This window comes from Daucus carota, chromosome 8 (assembly GCF_001625215.2).
Source record: "Daucus carota subsp. sativus chromosome 8, DH1 v3.0, whole genome shotgun sequence".
Lineage (NCBI taxonomy): Eukaryota > Viridiplantae > Streptophyta > Magnoliopsida > Apiales > Apiaceae > Daucus > Daucus carota.
The window spans coordinates 19,524,678-19,545,320 of NC_030388.2; the positions used below are offsets into that span (position 1 = coordinate 19,524,678).

Sequence of the window (20,643 nt, forward strand, 5' to 3'; positions counted from 1 at the left end):
ATAATATCTGATCCTATATCTAATAATAAAAGTATTTTTAATATTTTATTCAGTATACAAATAGAGCTCCAAACGAAATAGGATTCTTCATCAAAATTCATAGCTTTCTTTTATCCTCGATTTACCGGCCTTTTCAATTGGATTGTTCTTATTACATCACCTCTCAATTAAATATAACTTCATAACCTTCGTGTGGGCGGTAAGAGCAAGCCCAATGCAATTCCCTATTTTCAACCCCTAAAATATTATATATTAATGGTTACTTAAAATATTGGGGATCAAAAAGCTATTTTGCTCCAACGGTGTTCCCTATTTGATTCCCTATATTTTAAATCTATATATATAACTCAAGGAGAGAGAAAGATTGCACTAATAAATAACAGAAAAATAAGAAGAGATATTAGCTGGTGAAGACATGGAGCGGGTTGCTTTTTCATCCCTCAAATAAGGGATTGAACTTTCTCTCACCTAAAATTAATAGGGGATAAGGAGTTGAATTGGAGGAGCTCTTTTTGTTCTCAATCCTCAAATCTTGTCCATGTAGATCAAATATAGGTAAGGAATGGGTGCATTGGAGTTGCTCTAAGATCATCGAAATACGACATGTGAAACTTAAGAGATGGGAAATAGAGTTGAACCGTGCATAGCCTAATAATTCCTATTTCTCATTTAATTTAGCTCCCAAATAGCTACCTTTTTGAGTTGGACCACAAAGTTTTGAGGAAGCTTCAAAAGTAAAATCTTGGAGAAAGTCAGTGATTGAAGAATTGAAAATGATTGAGAAAAATCACAACTGAGACTTTGTAGAACGTCCTTAAAAAGACAATGAAGTTGGATTTAAATGAGTTTGTCACATAAGTATTCTTCTAAGGGAGTAGAACGAAGGTGGTTTTTCAATGTGTAAAAATTAATCAAACATCCTCTAATTTTTAAAAAGGATGATTGTTTTATAGTAACGGGACTATTCTAAAGATAAAAGAGACAACAATAAAAATCATAATAATGGTTCAATGTGTATTTTCTGTACTCGCACTTAACATCAAATAAAAATTGGGTACTCAGGACTTTATATTTTGATATAGAATTGGTTGAAAAGTGCATCTTAAGTTAAGAAAGAAGTTCAACCAAATTAACACAATACATCAAATTGTCATGAATAGAAATATCCATTTATCAATTGCTCGAGTTTAGACTCCTATATTATAAATGGTGCTTTGAATAAAATTTAAGTACATATATAATATAATATGTATGTATACAAACTTGGATGGTAGATTAAAGAATGTTTGACCAAAACCGTACAATTATTCATAAATAATGATACATAATAATTAAATTTTAATAATGGTAAAGAATTTACTTAAATAATTGTAATTTAATAATAAAATAAATAGTTACAAATTTTAACAAAAGTAAAGTATTATTTGAGATTAATTATGTCCAAATATATCAGTTCTCTACCTCAGTCCACAATTATATATATATACTATTAGTGAGTTCTCACATTCACGCTTTTCTTCCATCCCCTTTTCACCCCCTGCTCACTATAGGTCTGATTTCACATTCACGCTTTTCTTCCCCTTTTCACTCCTGCTCACTATAGGTCTGATTTCACATTCACGCTTTTCTTCCATCCCCTTTTCATCCCATTCTCACAAAAGGTCTGATTTTTTTTGGACTAATTTTCACCCCTCCATTGCAATTCCTCCCACAGATCCATTACTCAAATCAACCTCAAATCAGACATCCCTCAATAAATCAATTTCAACCGCAGTCTTATCAATTTATTTGATATTGGTCCATTGACATCAGTCCATCTTATACATTTCATTGCACTGTGAGTATGTAGATACCTTTACTTTAAAATTATATTTTTTTTAGTTAATCTTCTCATTGTTTTTAATTATTTTGTCAATTCAAATGCAAATTAGATCCATTCCTCAAATCAGACATCCACATCTGATCAATTAATTTCTCAATTTATTTGATTTTGTTCCATTGGCGTCCATCCGTCTAATACATTTTATTACACTATGAGTATGTAGATACATTTGCTTAAACTTTATAATTTTTTAAATAATTTTCCCAAGATTTTTAATTATTTTTGTCAATTCAAATGATAAGCATGTAAATTTTGGTCAAGTAATTTTAAGATTATCCCCTCTAATTTGTTTCTCTTTTCCCATAGTTTTAAGTATGAAGTATTAAATTTTTATTTTTGTCATCAAAGATTATATTGTCTTCTTTTTTATCCTAGTCAATTTTTTAAAATTAAAATGAAATTAATCAGTTATCAAATTTTTGGATTTAGCATTTTAAATATAATATAATATGTATAATTGTGATAATTGTGAATTTTTCATCTATAATTATTGATAAATCTCGTGAATTATTTCATTTTGTCTAGATCTAAACAATATCATTAATTCATAAATTTACTTATTTCTTATCCATTTGAAAGTTTAAATTAATTATATTAAGTGATCTTCTTCTTCTATCACAATTTTGGACTTGCATTTTCTAATTTTGAATTTATCCTTTACAATTTGGACGGGTTGGTAGTTTTTCTAAATAAATAAGTATTATTTTTAAGTTATATATACGAATATAGATATAGATATGAATGTGTATGTATTTTTATATTGAAAGAGAGTATTTTTAAATTAATTTGAAGTAGGATTTTGATCCATAAGATCTATGATGTTTTGAGAATTTTAATTCCTTCTTGAGATTTACTAATAAAATTGAATTAGGGATGGTAAGTTAAGATATGGTCAAGTGTATGATTTGTATTTCACTGTATAATTTCATAGGAAGATGTCAACTAGGGAAGTGGACATTGCATGGGAACATTGCACCCATGAGGGTGAAGGAAATAAGAAAAGGGCAAAGTTGGTATTGGGCATCAACAGGTTTAAACAACACCTTGCTAGAGTAGGGACAGATGTTACAGGTTGCCCTAATGTACCTGCACAAGTGTCCCATGAAACACTACAGAGGCTTGTCCAAAAGTTTGAGCAAAAGGCTGGCCAGGTTTCATTTGGAAGGGCACAATCAAGAGACCACGAACCAAATGCTAGTGGTATCCCAGTTTCCACCTTTCCCCACCTTAAAGTAGCTTATAAGGTATAATTACAACTTGTTTGATGTAGCCATCACCACAAAACATATAATACACCAATACACACTATAATATCGAATATATTGATGCACTTGGACACACCAAATTAAGACTTTTAATTACTTAGCATAATTATTGCTTTGATGGTGATATGCAGGGAATAATAGGAGCATGCAGTGAGGAAGCTGCACTTGCAGTTTATCCTGGCTGTCAGTTAGATCCATGCGAGACATCTGAGAATGCAGTGCAGGTTCTTCACATTTCTACTAATTACTACTTCAACGAACTGTTGCAGTTATTTTATCATCTTTACCCAATATATGTGTGAAGTAACTTAATTTTTACTCTTGAGATTAATAAGTAGGACATGATATCTTGGTAAAAATAAGAAATCATTTTAAGTTTATACAACCTTATATGATACATAATATTTCCCATGCATTGTCCAGCTCAGTTAATATACCAATACCCGGTTTCGTAATTTTCTTTTTAAATAAATAATGCAGGCAGTTGAATCTCATGGGGCTGCAGAGTAGTCATTCCCATAGAAAATTCATTGGGTGGGAGTTTTGCTGAAAACTACGATTTAATCAATTCTCACCAGCTGCACATTGTTGGTGAAGTTGAAGTATCCACCAACTTCTGCCTCCTAGCACGACCTGGCGTCAAACTAGAACAGTTGAAACGTGTTCTAGGACATCCACAGGTCAGCAATAATCTATGATGTGATGTCACAATTATATATCGTCTTATATAGTTCAATACTTCAATTTATCAATTGACAACTTGTTGCTCATCGGCAGGCACTTGGGCAAACCAAAACGTTCCTGGGTAACCTGGGTGTTGAAAAAGACATTGTTATTGATGATCCATATTATCCTCAGGTGATCTCCAGTTATCTAATTGTCATCCCGTTCAATATTTGTATCAGTCACCTTTGTTCCCTAAACCACATTGTTTGGTCCAGCTTATACTATCATATAAGCAAGAAACCACTGGTCTTGTAATTGGTACCGCCGAAGACCACACTGGTGTAATCGGAAGTGAAAAAGCTGTTGGATTATATAACTTGCATGTAGTTGCAAGAGGAATCCAGGTAAAATTTCTTGAATCATCTGGTTTCCTTATTTACGTTTAGTCTAGGAGGTTATATTATATATGTTCATTAAATATGACATTTATAATATATGATTTCTTGGTGCAGGACGGAAATAAGGGAAGTATTACCCGTTTCTGGATACTAGCTAGAGATCCTATAGTTCCTACAAATGACGGGTCCTTCAAAGTATGTAGTGGAAAATTCTTTAAATTTTTCATCAGTAATTTCTTGTTTTAAATTTCCTATGCAAGTTCTTTGTGTTCCTTTTCAGACGAGCCTTGTATTCACTCTGCGAACCCTAAAGATGTGCATAAAACCCTTTCAGTATTTGCAACCAGTAAAACATTAAAGCTCACAAAGGTAAGCATGCTACAAAGGAAACTAAATCAATTATGTGAAGCTAGTGAATATGTACAGGTTAAAAGTTGTTTCTCTTCGTCGTGGTTGTAGGTTGTGAGCAGGCCTCAAAGAAATATACTACCGAATGTGGCTGATAGATCCACTGAAGGGTGAGTAAGTTGTATTTTTCTTAGTCCACTATTTTCAGGATTCGAAGAAAATATATAATTTATTTGACATCTTTTTTTGTAAACACTAACAGAATTAAACAGTTCGTAATTCGGCTTATATGTAACGGTCAAATTCATTAATGCAGGTGCTTTGATTATCTCTTTTATGTTGATTTTGAAGTCAGGGAAGAGTCAGATGTAGAGTATGTTGTCACAAAACTTAAGGTTTGGTTTACTCCACCTAAACACATTATATTGGAAGACATATCATTGATCTTATTCAATGTAAAAATGGTCCTAACTTCGCACGGTAGGAATCACCGACCAGTGACCTACTTGTCCATAATAACAAATTTTGCTTCCACCCAGAAAATATAGAGCTCATAACCATGATGATCGGTATAAATCTCTCACATAGGTAAATTGTTATAGTAATCTGATTATATGTTAAATGTTACAGGATTTCGCTACATCGGTTCGTATACTTGGATCATATCCAATAATAGTAGTCAACAATGGTGCTCGATGACCGACTCGATTAATTGGCTACTTGACCAATTCAATATATTTTTGTAAATTAATTTGTTGATCTTATTTTCTTCTTGTTATTCAGACGTATATTACAATCTGTTAAATTAGTTTTTTTAAATACAACTTTATTTACATATAATAAAACTAAAAACAATTATGTTAAAGTGCGTTTTATTTTTTTTGGAGTTGTTTGACAAACAAATCCAAAACTAATACTCCTTCCATGAAAAAAAACAAAAAAATTATCTCACTGCCAGCATGACAAAAACTTATATATAACCGCAGACAACCATCAGACCTACACAGACCTACACAGATGAAAACATTTTAAAGTCTTAAAAATAGACAACCACCAGACCTACACAGATGGCAAGGATAAAAACAGAGCTTTGCTTGTCTAATTCTGTCTATAATATTTACACATCACTACAACAAAACAGGGTATTTACGACGGATAACTTACGACGGAACACCTTCGCGCCTCAACTTACGACGGACAGTCTACAATCCGATGTAACTTATTATGACGGAACACAAAACCGTCTTAAGTTCGTTATTTTATTATTTTTCACTGAATTGAAAAAATTTAAATGTTCCGATTCCGAGTACGGTGTCGTTTTTATATTCCAAACTTACGATGACATATACGTTTCGTCGTAAGTTCCTTATTTAAATTGATTTCCTAAATAAAAAATAATAAAAAATGGTCCGGATCTGAAAGAATGCTTCAGGCTTAATTTCCGTCGTAAAAAGGCTGATTTGTTGTAGTGCACTCGGTTTCGGTTTTCACGATGGTTGTCTTTTTGAGGAATCTACCTTAACTAGTATTGGCTGCTAGATGCTGGAGACTCGCAGGAGATAAACAGTTAACTCTTACCCCGTAACTCCCCATCTCTACACACAAATTCTATGCCAAACCCAAAACCGCATGCTTTGAAGCACACTAGGCATGTGGCACATCTCCATGAACTACTGATGCAACACTTATAGGGAACAATATGCTGCCTCTTCTTGCAAGAACCATGACTCTACTCGCGTGTTTGGCGCACAAGAATGCACCAAAAACATTAGTATCGAACACACTCTTGAAATCTTTTTTTTTTGCTAAATGGATATATATATATATATATATATATATATATATATATATATATATATATATATATATAAAAGAGAATATACAATAGATCAAGAGGCTAGCCACAAAAATTTTCTATAAACAATCTCAGGGTATGAGATTATAGATAGAAAGAAGCAAGCTCACTGGCATGGGAAAAAAAGACCCCAATCATAGCCTATCGACTACCAACAAAGCAGCAACTAACTAAAAGATTTACATCAAATTAACCATGTACATATAATAGGCCTACTAAAAATGAGTCTAGATAACCAAGTAGAAGCTGCAGCCCTGCCACGCATATCAACCATGATTCCTGTTAGCAATTTCCTTGGACCAAAACTGCCTCCCCCATGAAGCCTTGCATTACGTTCCCTCCATAGATGATAAGAAAAAACTTGTAGATATAAAAGCAAAATCTGCCTCTGAGGTGCATCAGCTATAGCCAAAAAATAAAAAAACCAGCCCTTCCAATCCATAGAATAATCCATAGTAATCCCGTGAGTCTCGCTCAAATAAACCCGGTTAATCAGTCTAGCATACGGGCAGTTAATAAAAAGGTGATGAGCTGTTTCAAGCCCTCCAACACAAAAAATGCAGCTGTTATCAGAAATGACATGACGATCATACAAAACAGATCTAGTAACCACCTTATCAAGACACAACAGCCAAGACAGGAAACAAAATCAAGTGATTTTTAACTTACACCAGACCCCAGCAGACCAGGTGCAACTCTCACCCCTGATGCGAATTGAATCCCATATAACTCGAGTGGTGACATGGTTTGGTTTAACACCCTCCCAACTTATCTGATCAGCTTGGTCTAAATCAAATAAAGGGTAATACTATTAGAAGTAGAATGAATTTGAAAGCGAAAGGATGAAAAGTCTCTAGCAGCCAATACTATTAGACGAGACAAATAGACAAACAGACCAGATGGAGCTTTCCAATTATAGAATATTGATGATAAGATGAATATTTGTCAGTCCTACTCCATAGAATTTAGATAACAATGAATATCACTATTAAAGTTTATCTTACTCTGTTTATATCGGAAACATGTTCCTTATACGACTTCAGTTACCTTCACCAGAAAAGTGAATGGAGGTTCCGGTCTTTGAGACCTGAAGCCGGGAATCTGTAAATTAGTATGTTGACATCCTGACTTGTATGATGAATCTGGAAATGTTTCAGAAGATAGTTTAATTTTTAGCAGAAATAAGAAATGTGATTAATATAATAAACTCTGCCCTTGAGGCCATAGATAGATGGATGCGCAGTAAAAAATGGTTGTTGAAGGATGCTGACATGAACATCCATCTCAGCTGTCAGCAATTAAGAACAAGAAGTTGATAGTCTCTTGGCTACTTAAGATAAATAAAGCAGAGTCCCGGTCAATACATTAGTCTTTAATTATTGTAGCATTCGACGATGGACAAACAGAGATTAGAATATTGGTAGCATTCAAGACTTTTATCCGCTAACTTGATTACATAATAGTAGTTAAACTAACATTGACGAGATTGAGATGTGCATGCAAGAACGTATGTTGTATCAATGGAAAGCTATTAAACGTAATTCTTTTAGTATATATATGTAGATACAGCAACTATACCTGATCAATGGAAAGCACTTACTTCATTCTGTTCTGCTCCATTTTGATGCTTTTCGCCTATACAAATTTGGCAAATGCAATTGATACTATAACTGTTAATCAAGCAATTAGAGATGATGATAACAGCATCATCATGTCGGCTAAAGAAACTTTTCAAATGGGATTCTTTAGCCCTGGTAATTCAAAGAGTCGGTTTTTGGGCATATGGTACAAAAATATAGCCAATCTGACTGTTGTCTGGGTTGCTAATAGAGACACGCCACTTACTGATACATCAGGCATGCTCATGATTGACGCTAATGGAGTTTTAGTACTCATTAATGGTGACAATAAAATAATTTGGTCATCTAACTCATCAAATACTGTGATGAGTCCTGTGGCACAATTGTTAGATACAGGAAATCTTGTGATCAGGTATGCGAATGACAGTTATCCTGAAGATTTCCTCTGGCAGAGTTTTGATCACCTTGGCGATACTATTCTACCAGCCAATTACACATATGGAGTCTATCTCATATCCTGGAAAATCCCGGATGATCCATCTCCAGGCAATTACACATATGGAGTCTATCTAAAAGGATATCCACAGCGAGTTGTATGGAAAGGTTCAGCTATGAGATTCAGGTTTGGACCATGGAATGGTGTTCAGTTTGGTGGCAAGTCGAATTTGATGCAGAATATGGTTTTCACATATGATGTTGTGTCTGACGAAAAGGATTTATATTACATGTTTAAACTTCTCAATAGTTCTGCTGCGATGAGAATGATCTTAAATTCAGACGGAGATCTAAAAATTCTTACCCGGACTAACAATATGCAAGGTTGGGATAACACTGTGACTCTACCAACAGATAAATGCGACAACTTTGCTTTATGTGGGGCATATGGTATTTGTAACATTACTGAGAAAACTTACGGACGTGACATTGTGGGTTTTGGATGGGTTTGAGCCAAAATTTTCAGAAAAATGGAGGTTAGCAGATCATTCTGATGGTTGTGTTCGCAAATCTAAGTTGATGTGTGGGAATGAAGATAGTTTTCAGAGTTACCCTTAATCTCAAATTTCTAGATACTCGAAATTCATGGTTTGATCGTCTGAACCTAGAGGAATGTGCAGCTAAGTGCTTGAAGAACTGTTCATGCACAGCATATGGAAATATTGATGTAAAAGAAGGTGGAAGTGGATGCTTATTGTGGTTCAGTGACCTGCTTGATATCAGAGAATATCTGGGAAATGTTCAAGATCTTTATGTAAGAAGGGCTGCTGGAGAATTAGGTGAGTAAAATTAGTCCACTTAATGTTTATAATATCAGTTCAGATTATTATTATGTTCTAAAATTTTATATGCACAGGAAGAAGCACAATTGGAAGAGCAAAGAAGCCGCTATGGATTATTATCGTTGCTGTATTAGTTGTAGTAACAATATTCCTAAGCCTCTTTATATCAACTGTGTATCGAAAACGAACTCTGAGAGGAAAAGGTAAGCCCATAATTTACTGATATTAACTCTTTAGCTTCTCAGCACACCTGAGACTTTCATCATGTAGGAAAATATTGTATTTCTCTGGAAAAGGTAAGCCCATAATTTCTGTTTTTGTCATTACACAAGTATTAGAGTGTCCTTTTGTTCCCCATTTCTCAGGAAAATTTGGATTTAACGTACAAGGTGAATCAACACATAATAGTGAGAAGAAAGGTCTGGAATTACCATTGTTTGACTTGGTAACAATTGCTGAAGCAACCAACGATTTCTCGGAAAACAATAAGCTTGGAGAAGGCGGCTTTGGACCTGTTTACATGGTAATTATATTGATTTACTTATGTTCTGACGAGACATATATTAAGAGTATTTTACTAACACAAAACGATCATTATGTTGTTGGAAAAGATACCAAGATAGTTATTATAATTCTCTGTCTAGAACAGAGTATTGTCATACAATCATTATATGATGCTAGAGAGTTCCTTGCACACCATTGAATTTGAAGTAGCAGATATAAGTACTTTATTGTTAAGTGGGTGTCTAACCCAAGTCTACGTCATTAACATAAAGAAGATTCGTCTTAATTATAACCCGTCAAAACAACTCTATTAGTATGAGACCTTTTGGGAGGAGTCCAAAAACCAATTCGTCCGGGGTTGGCCACGGGCCAGATGGACAATATCATACTAACATGGAGTTAATGGGATCTATGTAACTATGTAAAAAATCTGCTAATGTGAATATATCAATAAAAGAATAAGTCTAAAATGTTTAATAATTAAATATCTGAATTGGATCCATAATCATGAGTAAATACCTTAAGTCCTTATGAAAGTAACGAAACTTGTTTCAGGGAATCTTGGAGGAAGGAACAGAAATAGCAGTAAAAAGGGACTTGAAGACTTCTAAACAAGGACTAGACGAGTTCAAGAATGAGGTTTTATGTATTTCTGAACTTCAACACCGAAATCTTGTGAGGCTTCTGGGATGCAGCATTGACGAAGGAGAGATGCTACTGATTTACGAATACATGCCCAACAAAAGCCTTGATTTCCATATATTTAGTACAGCAATCCTTAGAACATTTATAGTCATCTCTCGTAGTTAAATTTTTTTTATCTATATATAATAGCGTAATAAGTTAGACTCTATTATTGTTTGACAGTATATCAGCAAAATCCATTTACTTACAAATAAATGCAGTTGACTAACTTAGATTACTAATTTGACAGACAAGGAACGAAGCAGATCTCTGGATTGGCCAAAGCGCTACAACATGATATATGGTATAGCTAAGGGCCTTCTCTATCTTCACCAAGACTCTAGGATACGGATCATCCATAGAGATCTCAAACCCGGGAATATCCTACTCGACCATGAGATGAATCCAAAAATCTCAGACTTTGGCACCGCTAAGAGTTTCTGGGGAAGTGAAAGTGAAACAAATACAACAAGAGTTGTCGGAACATTGTAAGACACTTCATAACAATTCAACATGTCATTTTTATTGATTGAAGCTAATATGTCTCTCAATTTTGTGGATTCTCTGCAGTGGCTACATGTCTCCAGAGTATGCACTAGATGGAATTTTCTCTTTTAAGTCTGATGTTTATAGCTTCGGGGTATTAGTGCTAGAAATTATAAGTGGAAAGAGAATGAAGGGTTTTTACCAACCGGATCCCAACCTTAATCTTCTTGGCCAGGTAAGCTAAGTATTTAACAATTTAAAAAGTAAGTTATCGCGAAATTATAAATATGCCAATAACTGCGTTCATAGTCTAACTACTAACTGAACCGATAAAAGGTCTCAAAAGTCACTATTTTAAGCCAAGTGGACCTCAATGTCATTTTCTGGAAAAATTGCCTGGCCCGACTGTCACTTCAAGACATGATTTAAAGTCGCGTTTTGATTTTTATGAAGAAAGCACGACTTGAAGTTGCATTTTCAGCTCAGTTGTGTTTCTATAAACACAACACATGCAAAGTTGCTTTTTAAAATGACAGCTGGGGTCATTTTTTCTTAAAATGACAATAAAGGTTTTTTGCTTCTAAATAGTGACATTGGGGGACAACACCCAACTCAAACTCTAGCAAATAGTACTGTAAATATTGACTAATTACTTTTGAACAAAGTGACTATAACTCATAAACTTTAACATATACTCTGTATTTGCTCTAATGATTCGATTTTAAGCAGCCTTATGGTTCTATTAATGAATCGATAAATGTCTACAATAAGCATTTAACAAGTGGATTGAAAGACTTTTTAGAATACTGCTAATATTTCATGATACAACATCTTTTAATGTATCATATTGAACTAGCATAAAAGCCGGCGCGAGGCACGGGCCTCTAGTTTTTGCTGTGTTTTAAATAATATTCATGTGTCATTATATTGTTCTCGTACAGTCCTTGAGTTTGTATTGCGTTTTAAATAATATCTGTGTGTCATCATATTGTTTCGAGCGTAACTATTAAATTTTATTTTTTGACAAAATATGTAAATATGAAAAATGTAATATTTGCAACCTAATAGCATTAATAGTAATAATAAGTACTATTCCCTCCGTCCCATTTTATATGACCCTTATTCCATTTTGGGACATCTCTAAAATAATGAACTTATTATACTTACTATTTTTAAACATTACTTTTCACTATTACACCCACTACTTCTTTATTTTACGCTCTTTTAATTTATTTTAAATAAACACTATTACACTCACTACTTATCTCCACTATCTCAAATCTATTATTAAAATTTGATATGTTTCACCACTTTACCCACTTTCCAACTAAATTTACTCCTTTTTTACTACCTTTTTCTTAATATCCGTGAAAGTCAAATAAGGTCACCTAAAATGGAACGAAGAGAGTATATTTTTAAAAAAAATTATGGATCAAAAACTACATTTGAACTGATATTTCTATATTCAAATTCGTTAGGATATAGAGACCATTATCATATTATCTATGTTCAAAATTATATTCGAAATTAATAATGAAATTTTGGATTTTAAATATATTATACCTCATTAAAAGTATCTGTAATTTATTGTTGAAATTATTAAATTATTTCAACCAATATACCATGATTTTGATAAAAACTTGTTCTTGATATGTGAATTACGATATCCTAAATCATGATTAAATGAAGATGTGTGGTCCGTGTTGCCTTACATTAATTTCTTCTTTTCTGAGCGTACCTTTGCATAATTGTTAAAGCGATGCATCAACACATTCTTATTAACATATGTTGCACACGTTTTGTATAAATAGAAATTGAAACATATGTTATATGTAAAAAGACACATACCTTATTTTATTATTAAAGCATCAATTGAACTACTAACCATATAATTGCACCCAAAAAATTTTCTGACACCTTTGATGTGTCTAATCTTTTTATTTTTCATATCAATTATATAGTATTTCAACGTATTATATTTTTATTGTTAATTTAAAAATATTAGATGATTATTACCTTGATACAGTATGTTATAACATTAACTCGTTACAAAATTTTTGAGCTTGTCGATTAAGACTTTTATGATTTTTCATGTAATCGTTATAAACCAGATCCCAAACAAATGATTTTCTGGAATTTCAAATAGTAAAAAGAGAATAAATATGAGTTAGGCATCATGAAATTCATAACCATGTAATATTTAGTCCAATTAGTCGTGTAGTTACTTTTTTAGCTTTTCGCAAACTCACATTTTTAAATATTTTGATACTCAGATTTTTAAATATTTTGATACTCACATTTTTAAATATTTAGTCCAATTCGATATTTTGAATTATGAAAAAACTATTCTTGTTCTAGTCCCGTTTAATCAGATATTAGTTTTCACCGTATCGCGTCAAATTATTCGGTTCAGAATTAATTATATTTTATTAGTTTAATTTGTAAATGATTAATTTAATTATAGTTTGAATCAATTTATTTAACTGGTATGTTATATATTGAATCATGGCATATTAGAAATTATAGTTTTAAGACTTTAATATATATAACTTATTTCTCTGTGTTATTTTATTTAACCAAGTAAAATTTATAACTCAAATCTTTTTAATAGTTCTCGTAAACGCGTTTTATTATTATATGATTGACTTTTGATTAACAATATAGAATTTCCTTAAATTCACCTTCATATCACAAGTTATAGTATTTCAAATACATATATCATCAAAATTACATCATTTAGATATATTTTCTGACACCAAATTTGATGTATTGTCACTATTCTTATATCTATAATTTTTTTTAAAAAAAGATTTAGCTACACATCAAATTCTGAATTCATAAGTTTAAAATAAAAAATATAATTCTAAATAGGAATATTCTTTTAGTCACCTTATTTCGTGTTTTCCAAAATATTGTAATCTCTTTATAAATCGCCTTTTATAATAAAAAAAATTAATATGACATAGTCTAGGTTGAAAGCCCATCAATTTTTCCTTTCAAAGATGCTCGCTTAAACCTCAGTTTTTGTGCTTATTTCTCACATTCATGACTTAAAATTTCTATAATATTGTACCGGTGCTCGTTTAAACTATTAAGTTAGATTTGAATTCGTTCATTTTTATTCGAATATGAATTATATCTATTTTTTGAAATCTGAATCATGGCTCGAAGCCGAGTATTCATATTCTTTTTCAGTTTTAAATTTATTTACGTAAATAATTAATTTATAGATATTAATCTATCATGTAAACAATATATGAGACTTAACTGAAATAATAACTAATTGCAAATAAATAAGATATTGAAACAAATATAAATACAAAAGTTTTAAAGTATGTGGTTAATTCTTTTGAATAATAAACTAATTGTTTGTGTAGCTCAAGTGGTTTGAGTGATGTGTTTATATCGGAGAGATCCTGAGTTTGAGTCGTGTGCTTTCTTGACATAATTGATGATGTGATCCTAGCGTGGTGCAATCACTTCGACGTGTATCGCACTATTCAAATTGCACTATTGTGTGTACAACCGTTCCCAGAAGACAGACCAAGCATGGCTGTGGTGTCTCTCATGTTAAGTAGTAAATGTGAGGTACCTGAGCCTAACTAGCCTGGTTTTTCCACAGAGAGGAAACTTCTTGATTCAGATTCTTCATCCTCTTTGATATCTGAACATTTTTGTTCAGAATTTAGTATCTGAGCTCCTTCTAGCTGGATTTCCTGGATATCAAAATTTAGTAGTTATTTTGTTCAGATCAAAAATTTCAGTTTAAAATTAATAAGAATTTTGAGTTAGAGATGTATAATGGTAACCCCCGCTATGTTCCAATACTGATTCCTATTGCTGGTATGGACTCTGTTACCTATCCCGGCTAGCAAAATTTTTGCATTATATATGCCGCATATAATTTTTATTTTTGTATAGTATAATTATAGTGAATTTAGCAAAATTATCACTTTTTTTAAGTCCTTTTTTACGATTTTACTATTTTTTAAAATATTTGAAAAAATAATAATTTTTTAGAAAATATTTGCAAAAATGATCTGCAACTAGATGTAACGAGATGCAATTTGAGTTAATTGGCGGCGCATGAATTACAAGTATGTTGCATCTGGTTGCAAACATTATTTTTGCAAATATCTTCTAAAATTTGATATTTTTTGCAGAATTTGAAAAGATATAGTATTTTTGCAAAAAATATTTTGGACTTGGGTATTTATAAGAAAACCTCTATATTATATTTCCACACTAAAATGGTTTATTCAAAAAAACAATTAAAATAATTTATCAAACTAAATCTTTTAAGAGAATTAAGATACGTGTCAAACTATCGTAGTCCATGGTAACCTAGGACACATATGGAGTACTACATATAAGGATATTGTAAGGATATTGCCCACTACCATTATGTTTCAATAATGATAAAAAGAATAATATAATATTAATAATCAAATTCGAACCCAACGTGAGCAACAAAAAAAAATCCGAACCTAATGTTAGTGACAAAAAGGAAAAAAAAAATCATAGTTCAGTGGCAAATTTCTAAGCACACAATAAGTTGGGTGGCGAAAAAATCTATTTTCCCTTTCTTTTAAAGAATTTTTTGATGATTTTGATTTTTTAAAGTTCTGAAAATAAAAGAATTTATGCAGCTTTAAATTTATTTACTTTTATCTTTTGATAAAGAATTTAATATTTAAATATATTTTTCTTTACTATAAATATATTTAATTAAATAAATATGTAAAAGATAAATATACTTCATTGTATTCAATAGAAAGTTTGTCAAATTGCTATAATATATATATATATATATATATATATATATATATATATATATATATATATATATATTCACACACACACACACACATTATTCTCATATATTTTTCAAAAAACATTAATATTTATGGTATAAGTGATATATACAGAGAGAGGGGAGAGACTGTCTTATTCTAATACAAACCAAATTAGCCTACAAACTAAAAACCCAATTTTTAGTCACTATTTTTAACCAGTAATCACTATATTCCATATCACAAATCACTATTTTGTATATAACATATCTCTCACATATAAAATATACATACATATATATGTAATGTAACGTATATGACCATCATCTTGACCGGAACCGTAATAATGGACCTCTTACCACCATTACCAGCCATTTCTATGACTTGCCACAATCGCCTACCATCACCAATAGTCACAGACGTACACTTGCCGTCATAATTTACCAAAACTAGCGACTACTTAACACCATCATACACCTTCTCCTATCTCTTGTTACCGTCAAGAACCTTCCTAAGAATGAAATTGATCATCTGTAATCAATTATCAATGGTTTATATAAGTAGATATTCTTAATTTTGAATTAAAAAAATTGTTGTTTATATATTGTTTAAAACAATGATTAGTGCAGTATAAATTAGCGATGCCCGTAGTTATAAATAGTGGTAAGGAACTGGTTTTTAGTTTGTATTTGAGAGTTGGTTTGTATTTGATCAATTGCCTCGGTGTTACTCCACTATAAACCTCTCTTAGAATAAAAACTAAAAATCAAAATAAAAAACTTGTAAATCGCATCGAAATATATCAGCTATGGTATGGAAATTGATTGTTGGGAGATGAAGAAAAATACTGTGAAGTCGGATTTCAAAACAAGTAAACTGGTTGACGGGAAGAATCAAATTAAAAACGCAGGGATTTCGGAAAATCCTGTGTGGGAGGGTAAATGTTTATATTTATTGTGTGTGGTGAATTCTAGGGAGACCATTAGGTTAGATTGATCTAATAGCTTAGATTAGTTTTGTATTTTATTTTTGGTTTGTATTTGATCATTAGCCTATATATGTATAGGCTCATGATCAAATACAAACCACCCTCTAAATACAAACTAAAAACCACTTTCTTTATAAGTCCCAACAACTCCACCTTATCTCTTTCATCAACCCCACTTCATCTCTCTCCTATCCCTCCACCTCTACTACCACATCTCTCCCCACACACTCTTACCAACACTTCCACCCATGTCACTATTTCTGATTTCACCATCATCATCACCACCTCTGCAACTTGTTGTTGATATGTTTACAAATACCGGTGATATTCTGATGTATTATTTAGTGATATCAGCTATACATTTTAGTGATATTCGCTTTAGAAATTAGCGATATTCGTTGTACATATTAGTGATATTCGTGAACATCTCCAGAACTTAATGCAAACCTCCAGATTTGTTCTTGTTTGTTGATTCTAGTGGTGATGGCGATGGAGGAGATGGAGGTGGTGGACATAGAGGGGACGGGGGCATGGAAGATGCGGGGGTGGGGGTTGAGATGGCGGAGGTGGAGGTCGAGGTGGAGTTATGGTAGAGGTAGGGGCTAAGATAGCGCGCGGAGGTGAAGGTGGTGGTGGAAGAAGTCGAGGTAAAGGTGATGATGACGGCAGAGGTCGAGATGAAGGTGGTGGAAGAGGTGGAGGTGGGGTGGACATTGGTGGTAGAGATGGTGGAGGAGGAATGGAGGGATGGTGGACGTGAACGGGGGCGGCAGGGGGCGAGGGAGCGGCGGACATGGTATCGTCGGAAGTGGAGGCATAGCCGGAGAAGATGGAGGTGGAGGTGTGGTTCTTGAAAGATTTAGTAATATTGTGTTTAGAATTTAGTCATAACGCAGCTGGGTTTTTTGTTCGTTGAATAAGATGGTTTATAGTGAGATAGACTATATATATATATATATATATATATATATATATAGGGTAGCACTCCATAGCATACCATATTATATGGAGTTACGTAGCACACCATTATAAATATATACATAATATATATTCTATTATATTATTTATGAAATATAATTGCAAATTTTGATTATTAAACCGAAAACGAAGTTATACAATTTTTTTATTCCAAAGATCATCTAAAATTATGCAATATCTCAACATGATTCTATAACAGAATAATAATCATCCAGAATTATTCTGTTGTAGAATCGGTTTCGAAAATATACTTTTTAATCAAATTTTAAGTGTTTAATTACTTAAAATAGATTTATTTTATAGTATTCTATATTAGAATCACGTTTTATATGTACTCTATAACATAATTTATAATAAAATTGATGATTTATAGTGGCGCACTATGTAACTCCATATAAGGAGTCCCTCTTTGGAATGTTGGCCTATATATATATATATATATATATATATATATAGAGGGTTACTCCAGTGAGAACTTCTTAAAATGAAAACCGTGAGAACTTCTTTAATTTATCATATTTTGACTAATCTAAACATCAAACTAGTGGGTACTCAATATAAAAAATGTATATAAAACTAGTCTCTCCCTAGCTAGTCAAAAAAAAAAATTCATAAAAAAATTCAAAACAAAAAAGTCCACTGCCACGTCATCAGTGATTTTTTTTTTAATTTTTTTTTTCGGCTAGCTACGTGGAGACCTTAATGATATACATATTTTTGTGAAGGTGCCCCTGGCGGGGCCCTTCAAATGAATGAGATTTTGATAAATTAAAAAAGTTCTCACGGTTCTCATTTTAAGAAAGTTCTCATTTGAGCAAGTGCCTATATATATATATATATATATATATATATATATATATATATATATATGACCTCCAAATTAATATGACTGCTAGAACTGAAGATAAGGCTGAAACAGTGTAGAAATCGAATATACCCCAAAAGATCTGAATTTCTATAAAATTTAGCTCCAAAATAGTTGTTTTTCCACAAACTGTTATTCCCTATAATAAAGCGTGAATATATATTAAATTAAAATCCAAATCAGTGCAAACTGCCATTAGATATGAGAATAAAATTTTAAAAAATATGTACCAGAAAGTTCTAGTGAGTCCTTTTGAATTCAATAAAGCGTGAATATATATTAAATTAAAATCCAAATCAGTGTAAACTGCCATTAGATATGAGAATAAAATTTTAAAAAATATGTACCAGAAAGTTCTAGTGAGTCCTTTTGAATTCTAGAATTTACCTACGTGTCTAGATCTTTCTATTGAATCCTATATAAAGCCTTTTACCAGATCATTTTTGATCAAAGTACTTTCAAAAAATGCTTTTTATATAAAATTTAGTTTGAGTTGTGTGAGTTTGAGTGCGATTCTGTCATCAAACAATATACACAACACAATTTTGTTTATATTTATTCAATTGGAAACACCAATTTAGGATTGTTATTCACTCAACATAATTGCTTTAATGGTATCTGCGATGAGGGCTTGATTTTTTGATGGAGATAATTCCTCCGATCTCAGAATAAGTATATCTCATTTTAGGTTGAGTAATTAAAACTGTACAAGATCTTCTGAGTATCAAATCGCTTATATCATATAGTCCACCTTGAATTAATTTAAATCGGCGTTTCCTCACTTCATTTGATGTTTGCCTAATAATTGGGGAATTCGGCCGAAATAGGGACAAACGAGGGAGAAACACTCATGCCCTCCTAACATCTATTTTTGCTCCGTTTTCAAGGTCGGTCTTAAACAGAGCTTTTAAGGGCTATTTCAAATTCGGCAACACGCTCTATCCCTCATGGGCCTCTCTTCCGTCAATCTCACCGTGATGAGCTTAGTAAGATGGGCCTCCAACATGGGAACTCCTTCTTAAGGTAACTACTAATTAAATCTCCATTATCACATTATTTAACTTATTATTGTTCATCATACTTGCCATAATATTTGATGTTTATCGTCACACATTCATTTCTAGTATAACCATATCTTATTTTCATAGCTCATTCTCAATGGTCTCCATCTCAATCAATGTCATGCTCATACCTCTCATAGTACTACATGTAATATAATTAAATTCACCACAACTCCCTCAAAATCTCTCACACAAATTAAGTTACCACAATAATAATATCCCAACAAGTTAAATGCTTTAATTATTTAAATTTTTTTGACTCATTTCTTTGTTTTGTAAAATTCTCCTCTAATATACTTACAAAGTTCTTGATATTGGGAAATAATTAAGTCGTCCCAACTATATTTTAAAATGTTTCACAAATGGACACAATTATATAAGATATATTATTATCCCAACAAATGGATAACTTGTTCATCATATTTTATTGAATTCAGCCAAAAGAAATTTATGTATAAAAAGTTTAAACATTTCAATATAAATCATGTAAAAAAAAAAATCAATGAGTTTAAAATGATTGTACAAAGTACGTGGATTTTTGTTTCATTTAAATTTTGAATTGTTTTGGATATTAATAAATTTTTGAATAATGAAAAGTCAAAAGGTGGAGTAAATACTTTGTATAAGAATATGGAATTAACCAAGTTCTCATGTATTAGAATGACGCAGTAGTGTTAGTGTGTCTTGACATGAGTATTGTTATTATGTTATCTTTGGATTTTTTCTACAAATTTTAATTAAATTACTTTATATTTATAGTTGTAGAAAACAATGAAGAAAATGCTCCACCGATTTGATTTTCGGCCTATTCTCCCTTTGACATACATTTTTGAGGTAACGTCTCTTCATATTTATGAAATCCATTAATTTTAGAGAAGATAAGAAATATTTTCTACATATTACCAACATGTGGAGATGTTTTCCATGGATCTGGAGGTGTTTGCCTTGGAGATTCGGTTGTGCAGGCGGGGCATTGGACCGATCAATTTTAATGGGATACTGCATTAGTTTAT

The 20,643-nt window shown here is 32.0% G+C and overlaps 1 pseudogene; it reads left to right on the forward strand.

Annotated features, from left to right (window-relative positions):
- The first annotated feature begins 2,817 nt into the window (after positions 1-2,817).
- On the forward strand, positions 2,818-14,641 carry LOC135148503 (G-type lectin S-receptor-like serine/threonine-protein kinase At1g11300; annotated as a pseudogene).
- The last annotated feature ends 6,002 nt before the right edge of the window (positions 14,642-20,643 follow it).